The sequence below is a fragment of the Balaenoptera acutorostrata genome, chromosome 4, assembly GCF_949987535.1.
Source record: "Balaenoptera acutorostrata chromosome 4, mBalAcu1.1, whole genome shotgun sequence".
In the NCBI taxonomy this organism is placed as follows: Eukaryota; Metazoa; Chordata; class Mammalia; order Artiodactyla; family Balaenopteridae; genus Balaenoptera; species Balaenoptera acutorostrata.
Genome location: NC_080067.1, coordinates 53,936,405 through 53,950,224, shown reverse-complemented (window position 1 = coordinate 53,950,224; position 13,820 = coordinate 53,936,405).

Below are 13,820 nucleotides of genomic sequence, written 5' to 3'. Positions count from 1 at the left end.
TAGAACAGTCATTTTCACAATTTGATTCTTCTAATCCAAGAACATGGTATATCTCTCCATCTGTTTTTGTCATCTTTGATTTCTTTCATCAGTGTCTTATAGTTTTCTGCATACAGGTCTTTTACCTCCTTAGGTAGGTTTATTCCTGGGTATTTTATTCTTTTTGTTGCAATGGTGAATGGGAGTGTTTCCTTAATTTCTCTTTCTGATCTTTCGTTGTTAGTGTATAGGAATGCAAGAGATTTCTGTGCATTAATTTTGTATCCTGCAACTTTAACAGATTCATTGATTAGCTCTAGTAGTTTTCTGGTGGCATCTTTAGAATTCTCTATATATAGTATCATGTCATCTGCAAACAGTGACAGTTTTACTTCTTCTTTTCCAATTTGTATTCCTTTTATTTCTTTTTCTTCTCTGATTGCCATGGCTGGGACTTCTAAAACTATGTTGAATAATAATGGCAAGGGTGGACATCCTTGTCTTGTTCCTGATCTTAGAGGAAATGCTTTCAGTTTTTCACCATTGAGAATGATGTTTGCTGTGGGTTTGTCATATATGGCCTTTATTATGTTGAGGTAGGTTCCCTCTATGCCCACTTTCTGCAGAGTTTTTATGATAACTTGGTGTTGAATTTTGTCAAAAGCTTTTTCTGTATCTATTGAGATGATCATGTGGTTTTTATTCTTCAGTTTGTTACTATGGTGTATCACATTGATTGATTTGCATATAGTGAAGAATCCTTGCATCCCTGGGATAAATCCCACTTGATCATGGTGTATGATCCTTTTAATGTGTTGTTGGATTCTGTTTGCGAGTATTTTGTTGAGGATTTTTGCATCTATATTCATCAGTGATATTGGTCTGTAATTCTCTTTTTTTGTAGTATCTTTGTCTGGTTTTGGCATCAGGATGATGGTGGCTTCGTAGAATGAGTTTGGGAGTGTTCCTTCCTCTGCAATTTTTTGGAAGAGTTTGAGAAGGATGGGTGTTAGCTCTTCTCTAAATGTTTGATAGAATTCACCTGTGAAGCTATCTGGTCCTGGACTTTTGTTTGTTGGAAGATTTTTAATCACAGTTTCAATTTCGTTACTTGTGATTGGTCTGTTCATATTTTCTATTTCTTCCTGGTTCAGTCTTGGAAGGTTATACCTTTCTAAGAATTTGTCGATTTCTTCCAGGTTGTCCATTTTATTGGCAAAGAATTGCTTGTAGTAGTCTCTTATGATGCTTTGTATTTCTGTGGTGTCCATTGTAACTTCTCCTTTTTCATTTCTACTTTTATTGATTTGAGTCCTCTTCCTCTTTTTCTTGATGAGTCTGGCTAAAGGTTTATCAATTTTGTTTATCTTCTCAAAGAACCAGCTTTTAGTTTTATTGATCTTTGCTGTTGTTTTCTTTGTTTCTATTTCATTTATTTCTGCTCTGATCTTTATGATTTCTTTCCTTCTGTTAACTTTGAGTTTTGTTTGTTCTTCTTTCTCTAGTTCCTTTAGGTGTAAGGTTAGATTGTTTATTTGAGATTTTTCTTGTTTCTTGATGTAGGATTGTATTGCTATAAACTTCCCTCTTAGAACTGCTTTTGCTGCGTCCCATAGGTTTTAGATCATCGTGTTTTCGTTGTCATTTGCCTCTAGGTATTTTTTGATTTCCTCTTTGATTTCTTCAGTGATCTCTTGGTTATTTAGTAACATATTGTTTAGCCTCCATGTGTTTATGTTTTTTACTTTTTTTTCCTTGTAATTTATTTCTAATCTCATAGTGTTGTGGTCAGAAAAGATGCTTGATATGATTTCAATTTTCTTAAATTTACCAAGGATTTATTTGTGACCCAAGATGTGATCTATCCTGGAGAATATTCCATGTGCACTTGAGAAGAAAGTGTAATCTGCTGTTTTTGGATGGAATGTCCTATAAATATCAATTAAATCTATCTGGTCTATTGTGTCATTTAAAGCTTGTGTTTCCTTATGAATTTTCTGTCTGCGTTATCTGTCCATTCGTGTAAGTGAGGTGTTAATGTCCCCCACTATGATTGTGTTACTGTCAATTTCCTCTTTTATAGCTGTTAACATTTGCCTTATGTGTTGTGGTGCTCCTATGTTGGGTGCATATATATTTATAATTGTTATATCTTCTTGTTGGATTGATCCTTTGATCATTATGTAGTGTCCTTCCTTGTCTCTTGTAACATTCTTTATTTTAAAGTCTATTTTATCTGATATGAATACTGCTATCCAGCTTTCTTTTGATTTCCATTTGCATGGAATATCTTTTTCCATCCCCTCACTTTCAGTCTGTATCTATCCCTAGGTCAGAAGTGGGTCTCTTGTAGACAGCATATATATGGGTCTTGTTTTCGTATCCATTCAGCAAGCCTGTGTCTTTTGCTTGGAGCATTTAATCCATTCACTTTTAAGGTAATTATTGATATGTATGTTCCTATTACCTTGTTCTTAATTGTTTTAGCTTTGTTTTTGTAGGTCCTTTTCTTCTCTTGTGTTTCCCGTTTAGAGAAGTTCTTTCAGCATTTGTTTTAGAGCTGGTTTGGTGGTGCTGAATTCTCTTAGCTTTTGCTTGTCTGTAAAGCTTTTGATTTCTCCATTGAATCTGAATGAGATCCTTGCCGTGTAGAGTAATCTTGGTTGTAGGTTCTTCCCTTTCATCACTTGAAATATTTGTGCCACTCCCTTCTGGCTTGTAGAGTTTCTGCTGAGAAATCAGCTGTTAACCTTATGGGAATTCCCTTGTATGTTATTTGTCGTTTTTCCCTTGTTGCTTTTAATAATTTTTCTTTGTCTTTAATTTTTGTCAATTTGATTACTATGTGTCTTGACATGTTTCTCCTTGGGTTTATCCTGCCTGGGACTCTCTGCGCTTCCTGGACTTGGGTGGCTATTTTCTTTCTCATGTTAGGGAAGTTTTCAACTATAATCTCTTCATATATTTTCTTGGGTCCTTTCTCTCTCTCTTCTCCTTCTGGCACCCCTATAATGCGAATGTTGTGTGTTTAATGTTGTCCCAGAGGTCTCTTAGGCTGTCTTCATTTCTTTTCATTCTTTTTTTTCTTTATTCTGTTCCACAGTAGTGAATTCCACCATTCTGTCTTCCAGGTCATTATCCGTTCTTCTGCCTCAGTTATTCTGCTATTGATTCCTTCTAGTGTATTTTTCATTTCAGTTATTGTATTGTTCATCTCTGTTTGTTTGTTCTTTAATTCTTCTAGGTGTTTGTTAAACATTTCTTGCATCTTTTCGATTTTTGCATCCATTCTCTTCCCGCGGTCCTGGATCATCTTCACTATCATTATTCTGAATTCTTTTTCTGGAAGGTTGCCTATGTCCACTTCATTTAGTTGTTTTTCTGGGGTTTTATTTTGTTCCTTCATCTGGTACATAGTCCTCTGCCTTTTCATTTTGTCTATCTTTCTGTGCATGTGGTTTTTGTTCCACAGGCTGCAGGATTGTAGTTCTTCTTGCTTCTGCTGTCTGCCCTCTGGTGGATAAGGCTTTCTAAGAGGCTTGTGCAAGTTTCCTGATAGGAGGGACTTGTGGTGGGTAGAGCTGGCTGTTGCTCTGGTGGGCAGAGCTCAGTAAAACTTTAATCCGCTTGTCTGCTGATCGGTGGGGCTTGGTTCCCTCCCTGTTGGTTGTTTGACCTGAGGCAACCCAACACTGGAGCCTACCCGGGCTCTTTGGTGGGGCTAATGGTGGTCTCTGGGAGGGCTCACGCCAAGGAGTACTTCCCAATACTTCTGCTGCCAGTGTCCTTGTCCCCGCCTCTAACCCTCTAACACTAGCAGTTAGGTCTGGTTCAGTCTCCTATGAGGTCACTGCTCCTTCTCCCTGGGTCCTGATGCGCACACTACTTTGTGTGTGCCCTCCAAGAGCGAAGTCTTTGTTTCACCCAGACCTGTCGAAGCCCTGCAGTCAAATCCCACTAGCCTTCAAAGTCTAATTTTCTAGGAATTCCTCCTCCCGTTGCCGGACCCCCAGGTTGGGAAGCCTCACTTGGGCTCAGAACCTTCACTCCAGTGGGTGGACTTCTGTGGTATAATTGTTCTCCAGGTTGTGAGTCACCCATCCAGCAGTTATGGGATTTGATTTTATTGTGATTGCACCCCTTCTGCAATCTCATTGTGGCTTCTCCTTTGTCTTTGGATGTGAGGTATCTTTTTTGGTGAGTTCCAGTGTCTTCCTGTTGATGATCGTTCAGCAATTAGTTGTGACTTTGGTGCTCTCACAAGAGGGAGTGAGTGCACGTCCTTGTACTCCGCCATCTTGAACCAGTCTCCTCCTCCATTCATTTTTAATGCCAACTCTGTCATACACCAGGTTCCCACAAACATATGGATCTGTTCCAGGATCTCTATTCTGATCATTTGGTCTCTTTCTTTATCCTGATGCCACTAACACTAATTTTTAAAATTGCCACAGCTTTATAGTAAGTCTTGATATCAGTAAGGCAAATCTTCCCTTCACCTTCCTCACAATGTCCTTAGTCATTTATTCCTCCAGATGTATTTTAGGATTTTAGTTTGTCAAGCTTCATAAAATATCCCACTATATTTTTACTTAAAATGATTTGATTTGCCACTTTCTCCGTCTGTTCTCTGGAATGGTTTCTGTAAGATGGGATTACTGGTTACTTGGAGGTTTGTTAAGAAATCCTGTTTAATACTAGGTTGAAGTATTTTGGGAACTAGTTACAAATTGCATTCAATCCAATTGCATACATACATTCAAGTTTTTAATGGTTATATTCAGATCTGCTCTTTCTTCCTGAGTCAACTTTAGTAAGTTTTCTCTTTCTAGGAAAGTATTCTTTTGTCTAGGTTTTCAAACTTATTGGAATAAATTTGTTCATAGAGTTTGCTTAAGCATGTAAAATCTTTTGTGTTTCTCTGTTTCCCTTTAAATTACTAGTCTTTTCACTTACGTCTCTTTGATTTTATTAATCAAAATGCCAAAATTTTGTTTGCTTTATTAGTTTTTATAGGCGTTTTCCTTTTTCTTTAAAAAATTTTGTGTATTTTGCTGGTCTTTTTCTAAATTTTTGATCCGACTCCTTATACATTGGTTTACATTTTGCTTCATTTCTAATATAAACATTTAAGTCTCTAAATTTCCTCTAATATTGGTTTACCTGCTTTCCAAAAGTTTTGATATATAATGTTCTCAATATTATTTAGTTTAAAATATTTTATAGTTTCTATCATGATTTCTCTTTGATCCACATATTATTTAATATGCTTTAAAATTTCTAAACCTATGACTTTGGCTATATTTTTGTTACTGATTTTTTATTGTGCTGTGATTTTCATGGTTAAATGTGGCAAATTTTATAAATACTTCATATGAGCTGGAAAAATAATTTTTGGATGCAGACTCTATATATGTTCATTAGATCAAACTTGTTAATTATGCTGTTCAAATCTTAAGTGTTCCTACAAATTTGGTGTCTTTATTAGTTACTAAGAGAGGTGTGTTGAAATTTGTCATTAAATTGTGAACTTGTCAATTTATTTCTTGTAATTCTATCAATTTTTGCTTCATGGTTTTGGAGGTTAAGATATTATGTATCTACAAATTCAGAATACAGTATTTTCCGGGTAAAGTTTTCCTTTTGTCATTTTGTAATAATTAGGGAATTATTATTTTTTTCATTGAAGTCTACTTGGTTCCATATTACTATAGCCACTTTGGCTTTCTTTTTGGTTATGTCTTTTTTCATCCACTTATTTCCAGAGCTTCAGAGTGTTTTTTTTTTTTTTTTTTTTTTTTTTTTTGCATGTATCTCTCCTGAACATATGTAAAATCCAACATATAGCTGGAATTTTTACTTAAATAAAATTTATCTTTCACTTTCTTCTAGTCCATTTATACCTATTGTGATTAGGGATCTGCTTAGATTTAAATAAGATAAATGTTATTTTCTGTTTTGTATTTGACCTGCTTTTAGTTTGTTTCTTTTTTCCCCCTCTACTTCTTTTTTTCTTTCTTTCTTGCTACCTGTTGAATTTTCTTTTTCTTTTTCCTTCTACTATGTTTTACCTATGTTCTTTTAATAGGCACTAATAAATATTTAATGTGGATATTTAATAAAGTCTCACATTAAATAATATTGACCCCCTTTCTGAAATGTATGAGAACTGTGGAACATGTTAACTTGGATTGTCTCTGCCGCCCGGTTTACGTGCTAATTGCTGCCCAGGATTTTAGCTTCACCTTGTACTTATGAGTCATTTTTACTGATGCAGTTAGTGATGATTTAGATTTATACATGCTATTTGCCAATTTATTTTCTCACTATTGCTTCTTGTGTTCTATTCCTTCCTCCGGGGTTCAGGATAAGTTTTCTTGAAGTATATTTTTTAGTATTCTTTTAGCAATGTTCTGTGAGTAGTAAATTCCCTTTGCCTTTGTCTGAAAATGTCTATATTTTACTCTCATTTCTAAATAATAGTTTTTTGGACCATACAATTCAAGATAAACAGTTATTTCCTCTCAGTTCACTGACTGTATTATTCCATTTTTTAAAGCTGTTGTTGAGGATTTTGCTGTCAGTTTTTTGTAGTTCCTCTGTAGTAATTTGCTTTTTGACTTCACCCTAATAACTCCTCTTTGTCTTTATATGTTTTGTATTTATGGTGCTCCATAGTTTTACTACAATGTGTTTAGATCTGGAATTATTTTGACTTTTTCTACTTGGGTCTTCTAGTGATTCTTGAATCTGACAATTCATGTCTTTTATGAATTCTGGAAAATTTTTAGCCATCATCTCTTCCAATATCTTTTAACCCATTTTAGAAGTCCTAGTCCTATGTTAGACCATTTTATTATATCCTTGATATCTCTTAGCTTTTCTTTCATATTTTTCTCTTCAACTCATGATTCATTTTGAGGGATTTCCTGAGGTCTATATTGCATTGCATTTCATTCTACTCTCTTCACTTGTTTCCAGTCTGCTGTTTAGTTCATTTATTGATGTTTTCCTTACAGTAACTATATTTTCAAAATCAAGAAATTCTGTTTGCTTCTTTAAAAATCTGTCATGAAAAAAATAATATCTTGTTTCTTTCTTTTGGTTTTAGATTATTTTACATTTTTAATGAATAAATTTATTTTATAGTCTCAAATTATTCTATAGATCTACTGGTTTATGTCTAATCCTGAAGTTCCTTGTGTCTGCTTATTTTCTCTTCTGAAGGAATATTTCTTTGTATGGTTTGTAATTTGGGGCTATGAGCTCATTTTCACAAGCCTTTATCAGAAGGGATCTTGTAGAGCCTACACTTAGATTATGCTGCTTCAGAGCAGTTTTGCATTTGTTTCTGCAGTTTGGGAATTCCAGACTGAATTCATATATGACCTCATAAGCCTATTTCTCATCCTCTACTCCAAGCCTAAATTTCAGGAAGTAACTTTTTTCTTCTTTATAACCCAAATCTGTTAGTTATCCAGGTGTTCTCTTTTCTCTCCTGATTGATCAAATTTTTTTCAACAGATCTTTATGTATCCAGGATCATTTTCTTCCACATATCCTTAGCACTGATGTCAAATGATCTTTCTTAAAGAAGATTTGGATCATATTGATCCTTCTGTGGCTTACCAGGAAGCTATAGAACAAACTCCAACTCCTTGAAAAGGTCTGGCCCCTGCTTTGTCATTTCTGACCTCAGCACTCACTTTTCTCTCATTGACACTTCATGTTTAAGCTGAAGAACTGATAATTTCTGGAATATATTGTGACCTGTCTTATTTCAGTGCTTTTGCACATGCTGCTTCATCATTAACTGCCCTCCTTTCCTTGGTTAACTTTTGCTATTATTTAAGACAAATTAGGAATCTTAGAGAAGTGCTTTCAACCTTCAGCTCAATATCATCTTGTTTTTTTTTTTTGTTGGTTGGTTTGTTTGCTTTTAAAGAATAATTAAAAAACAAAGGGAGAGTTTATCATTTTGTATTCCTAAGTTCTTCATATTTCCACACTTAAAACCACATCAAACTGTGCCTCTGGGACAGTATATACATTTGGAGAAAGAATTGAACATATGCTTCAGTTGAAAATCGTACATATTTCAAAGTCATCTCTGTAGGGGGATATTAGTGAAAAATTGTATATTTGTAATATTGTGTATTTCATTGCCAAATTACCTTTTGGAAGGTTCTGAAAAACAAAGGAAGTGGATCTGTTTACATGGACTTTTTAGTAAAATAGAAGAACTGGATTCTTATTTTGTCTCTACTACTAATATGCTGAGTATCTTCTTTCTTGCTTTGGTTTCCCTCTTTTTATTTATTTATTTATTTAAAAAATTTATTATTATTATTTTTTAATCTTTTGGCCATGCCACATGGCATGTGGGATCTTATTCCCCAACCAGGGATCAAACCCATGCCCCCTGCATTGGAAATGCGGAGTCTTAACCACTGGACCCTCAGGGAAGTTCTGGTTTCCCTCTTTTTATTTTTATTTATTTAAATTAATTAACTAATTTATTTTTGACTGCATTGGGTCTTTGTTGCTGCATGCTGGCTTTTTCTAGTTGTGGCAATCGGGGGCTACTCTTCTTTGCGGTGTGTGGGCTTCTCATTGCAGTGGCTTCTCTTGTTGCGGAGCACAGGCTCTAGGTGCACAGGCTTCAGTAGTTGTGGCACGCAGGCTCAGTAGTTGTGGCACACGGGCTGAGTTGCTCCACGGCATGTGGGATCTTCCTGGACCAGGGCTCAAACCCGTGTCCCCTGTATTGGCAGGCAGATTCTTAACCATTGTGCTACCAAGGAAGTCCCGGTTTCCTTCTGATTAAGGTGAAGATGTTGGTTGAGATGATCTCCAAATCTTCTTTCACCTCCAAAATCCTCCTAGTGATTCCAAGAAGTGTTGTAGACATCTAGAAATATTGTATTGTAACCCTCTTCTCTATGTTACCATCACTTCTTTTTGGTTGGTAAAATTCAGCTAATGAATGTCTCATAATTCTTAGAAAATATACAGTGTTTAAGGTAAATTTACATTAAAAATACTTTATTGAATATAAAGTACTTAGTTAATATAAACATGAATCAGAAAGTTTTGGCTAATATCAAAATTTGAAGACAAAGACAGAGTTTTAAACCTTGCTTTGACTTAAAAGAGCAGCAATGAAGATCAGAAATGCAGTGCTTCAGTAATGTGGACTTAAAGCCCAGTTAATGGGTAAAGCCCTTCCTGGGTAATATCAACTAGCTTATGTTTTCAGTCTTAGTTGGTGCTTGCTTTACTACAAATATATCTGGGTTCAAACACTGTAAAGATCAATAACTCTTTTGATATGCTTGCCAATTTCCAATGTTGATGAGCAATTTCTTTCAAGCAGCTTGTCTTCAAATGTTAGTGTACCTTCACAGGAAATAAAAAGTGCCATAATTTCCGATGAACCATCCGCCTGCTAGTGACAGTTAATTATTTTTCCCATAATTAGCTGTGGTGACTCAATCCCTGAAAACTTTAAAGAACTTGTCCTAAATTTACTGTGTAAAAAATATTTGCTCTAAATTTTCTTTGAGTTATTTATATAAGTTAATAGCTTTTTGCATATTAGATCTTGAATGAAAAACTAGAATATTTATGATGTTTAAGACATTTGAGTTGGGTAGAAGCATCTTTGTAAATGGAGAAGAATATTGGAAAGAAATAAATTTCTTTTTGTTGAAATTTATGAAAATACACAGCTAATCAGTGGTGATATTTTAATTTTTTTCTCCATGATTACTCTATTACCTTCTTCTCCTTTCTTATTTTATTATATATCTCAATTCTTCTCACCAATTTCTTCTTTCACCTCCTCCTTCAGCTCTATTTCCTCTTTCTTTCTTTCTTCTCTCTTTTTCCTTTCCTTTAAAAATTTTCTTTTTCTCCTTCCTTTCTCTTATTCTTCCTTTTATTTTTTATTATATAAATATTTATCTATATGCAAACCTCACCAGTAAGTGGAAGCAGGAATGAGATTTATAAGCAAAGAAGCAGAATGTCAAATTGTAAGATAAAAGGAATCACTTTTTGTGTATTAGACAAATCCAAACAGAATAGAATAACAACAGATTCTTTCACGTTCCTGGTGACCATAGGTTGTCCTTTTATTTCCATTAAATGTATGAAACAATTCAGTGATTTTTCACTCCATGTATTTATTTTGAATATAAATTGGTCTGAGGAACTATGTTTCTATATGTTAAGTTGTAGTTTTGGCTGCTAGTTGAGTATACCATGAATTAATAATCATTTGATATTGACTTCAGTTGAGGTGAATACAAAGATTTATTGACCTGAGTGGAAAATATGGACCAAAGTGAAACCTCTGTCAATATTTATTTACTTTTACAGGGACAATTAATCTTGATACTCACTGAAACAAGAAGTCGATATATGTATTGTAGTATACTTTTGGAGACTTCCATTAGAAATATTGGCGAGTCCCCCGTTCATGGCCATAGATTTAAAAGGCCTATCAATTTAAATGTTTTGGATATCAAGGGCTAAAACATGTAAAATATCACAGTGTGCTTCTCCAGAAATAAGAAATCAAGAGTCTTCTCAGAGTAGATTAATGGGAATTCCTCTTTTCATTTCAGCTAATGCTTTTTTAGTAATAGGAACTGCCAAGAAGGCAACCAGTACTGAGTTCTCGATGAATGACTTCATCTTGTTAGCAGATGGGGTAAACTCTTCTATGAGAGAGTTCTGCAATTCTCCTCCCGGTGGTGAATGACACTGGTGATTAAAACTCCCCAGTGCATCTTAGTTTCTTCATGAGAGCTTCCTTTGTAGGCAGCCCTTACCAATGGGAAAAGCCAAGGCTGTGAGATTTGGACTTTTGATTCTTAGGGTTTTTCTTTTCTTCTCTTTTGGAATAAAATAGTGGTGGAGGTAAGAGAAACTTCTACTTTACAATGACTGAAAATGTAATGAAGCACTTGACATGTATGTGTGAAGTATTAAGGTTGAATTTCCAGTGAGAGAGCATATTCTCTTTAGTCAATAAATTCCCTATTCAGAATGTGATCTCAAGAATTGTGCTTAAAATTTCTTCTCCCCCTAAAATGGTTAAGAAATTTAAAAAAATTTTTTCTCCTTCCCCCCCACCCCAAAAAAGTAACAAAAAGAACAAACAAACAAAAACAATTAATACTTCACAAGAATCACAGTTGAGGTAGATCTTTAAGATGTGGTATTAGAGTGATTGACTTTTACTTAGTTAAGAATGAAACCTGCCTTCGCTATATAAATTTAGATAAAAAGCTTACATGTCACATTGCAGCCTTCATTGCAACAATTTGGTAGAGATCAGAGATTGCCTTACTTAGGGAAATGTCCAAAAAAACAGTGAAAGATATTGATGATATATATGATATTATATATAAATTAATTACATAATATAATATATATTATATAGTATATAAATTATGTAATGTTATATATAAATTAATTTGCCATTGGGATAATTTAACATATTTATCATCAAATTTTTGGAAGAGACAAATTATATTCCAGACATTGTGAACAATTTTCAGGGTTAAAAAAATTTTTTTTAATGGCCAGTCTTGACACTGTTTCAGAATTGTTTATAACACCCAACATAACATGTCTTGATATATAGCAGAAAGTCATAAATTTGCTAATAACCACGAACAACCAACACATTAGTAAATTTGTGCTCAGCTTTAAGTTTTCAACTTTTTTTTTAACTAATATTTTCTGCCACCCTAAAGTAATGATTTTTTGGGGGGCGGAGGATTTACTTATTTTCATAAAATTTTATTGCTTTTCCTGGTTATAATAGAAATGTGTATTTTTTTTGAGGGGGTTAACTTGTGAAGTACAGAAAAACCTTTTAAGAAGTTGTACTATGTGTTGTTATGAGGGTAGCAAAAGCAAAACATAAACAAAGCAAAAAGCAAAACAATGAAAACCACCAAATAACAAACAGTATCTCTCCCTGTCCCCCACCCCCATCCCAGTCACATGAATTCTTAAATACCCAGAAGATGCAGTCCTTCTAGTTACTTGTCCTTGACATTTTGCAGGCATAGCAGTAAAAAACACATGCACACAAATACACCCCTTCATCTTCCACAGATCAGCTTCCTGGAAAGTACAGGCTTCCTGCACGTGTCTCAGAAAGAGCTCATCTTCCTTCCTCTCTTTTTTGAGGAACAAGAATCATCCACCTCTGTGGTGCACAGAAGCCCTAGCACCAACCAGCCTCGACAAGCACAACAGAGAAACACTGAAGGGCCCTATACTGTAACTGGTGGAAGGAAAACAGCCGGTGATGTCTATGGAAGGCCAGTTTATTTATATAAACCTGAGAGGTGTGGACAAAGTGACTAAAAAGATGAGAAGGAAAGAAAGTGGGAAGGGGCTGGAGGAGGACGGGAGAAGCAGTGGTGAAGGGGGAGGGCGTGAACAGTGGGCTGAGAGCAGGTAAGAAAGAGGCACAGCAGTGAAGAGAGAGCCTGGAAGGGGCCAGATTGGTACACACCTTAGAACCATCCTCCTGAAGATAAAGGATCTTCCCTCCCACTGAGATGCACTCTAGTAGTCCTTAAAGAATCCAAATTGTCATGTCGAAGGCAAGCTAGAGGGTAAAGCTCAATAGTTTGGGGTGGAGGTCAGGATGGGGGGCGATATTCATGGAACAGTATATATGACAAAGAAACCCTTTCAGTTAAAATAAAAGGAGAGGACGGTGTTTGCTTGCCTGAAAAAAACATAACTAGATTTGAATTCTTCACATTTCAATATGTTAGTCTTTGGCAACCTCCATAAAACCATCACTGTATTTTTTCATACCAAGAGTTTAAAGTGATGACTCCAGTTTGACTGGTGGGTGGATCAATGTGGAAAAAGGCCTTTGTCTTTACTGTGGAAGCTGTGTAGACTTTGGAGACAGACGGACCAAGATTCAAGCCTCTTGATAGTTCTCTGATATTGCACAATTTACCTACTTTCTGTTTTCTCAGTTGAAAAATGGGAGATTTATCTGAAATTTTTGTGGGGATTAAAATAAAAAAATGTATTTAAAAAGTGCCTAGCTCACTGCCTGGCACACACTTAATGGTGTGCTCATTTATGTTAGTTGCCATCCCCCATGAGAAGAGCTTTTGAAGTCCCTGTAAGAAAAAGGCCATGAAAATTGAGAAGAAGAAATTTAGGATGCTATGATTTTTAGTGGTTGTATTATCATATGTGCCTGCCTTCTAAATTTGTTCCCTAGAATCAGGCAGCATTTTTTTTTTTTTTTGAGGGAAGAGGAAATCTGAAAATGAGACCTTTAATTCATCATCGTATCCTTGCTGCTCAGACATATTAGTCTGTGTCTGCTTTGCTTTACTCGCAGTGCTTTCTCTAATTGCAGAGGTATGTGAAGGCCACCGTCTTTAGCAGAGTCTGGGCCTTGTCACTCTCTCCCCCTTTGGCTACACTCCAAACGTACTGGCTTCAACACCCCAAACTCCTTTCCTCCTCAAGGTCTTCTTACCTCTGCTTGAAATACTAGACTCCTCCTTTCCTCTCGTGTCTCCTCCATCTCTGTTTTTTATACACACACACACAAACACACACACACACACACCCCGTATGTGTTTGGCTAATTCCTACCTAATTCCTATTTACATCTTACATTGTCACTTCCTGCCTGAGACCCCAGCCTCAGTTAGATATGTTGGTTTAAAGCTTTCTCAACATCTTTCCTCCTACTTATCACAATTATGATTAATTAACTATCTGGTAGGTATTGGCTCCTGTCTGCCTTTCTTTCTGGCTAAAGCATCAGTGAAGAT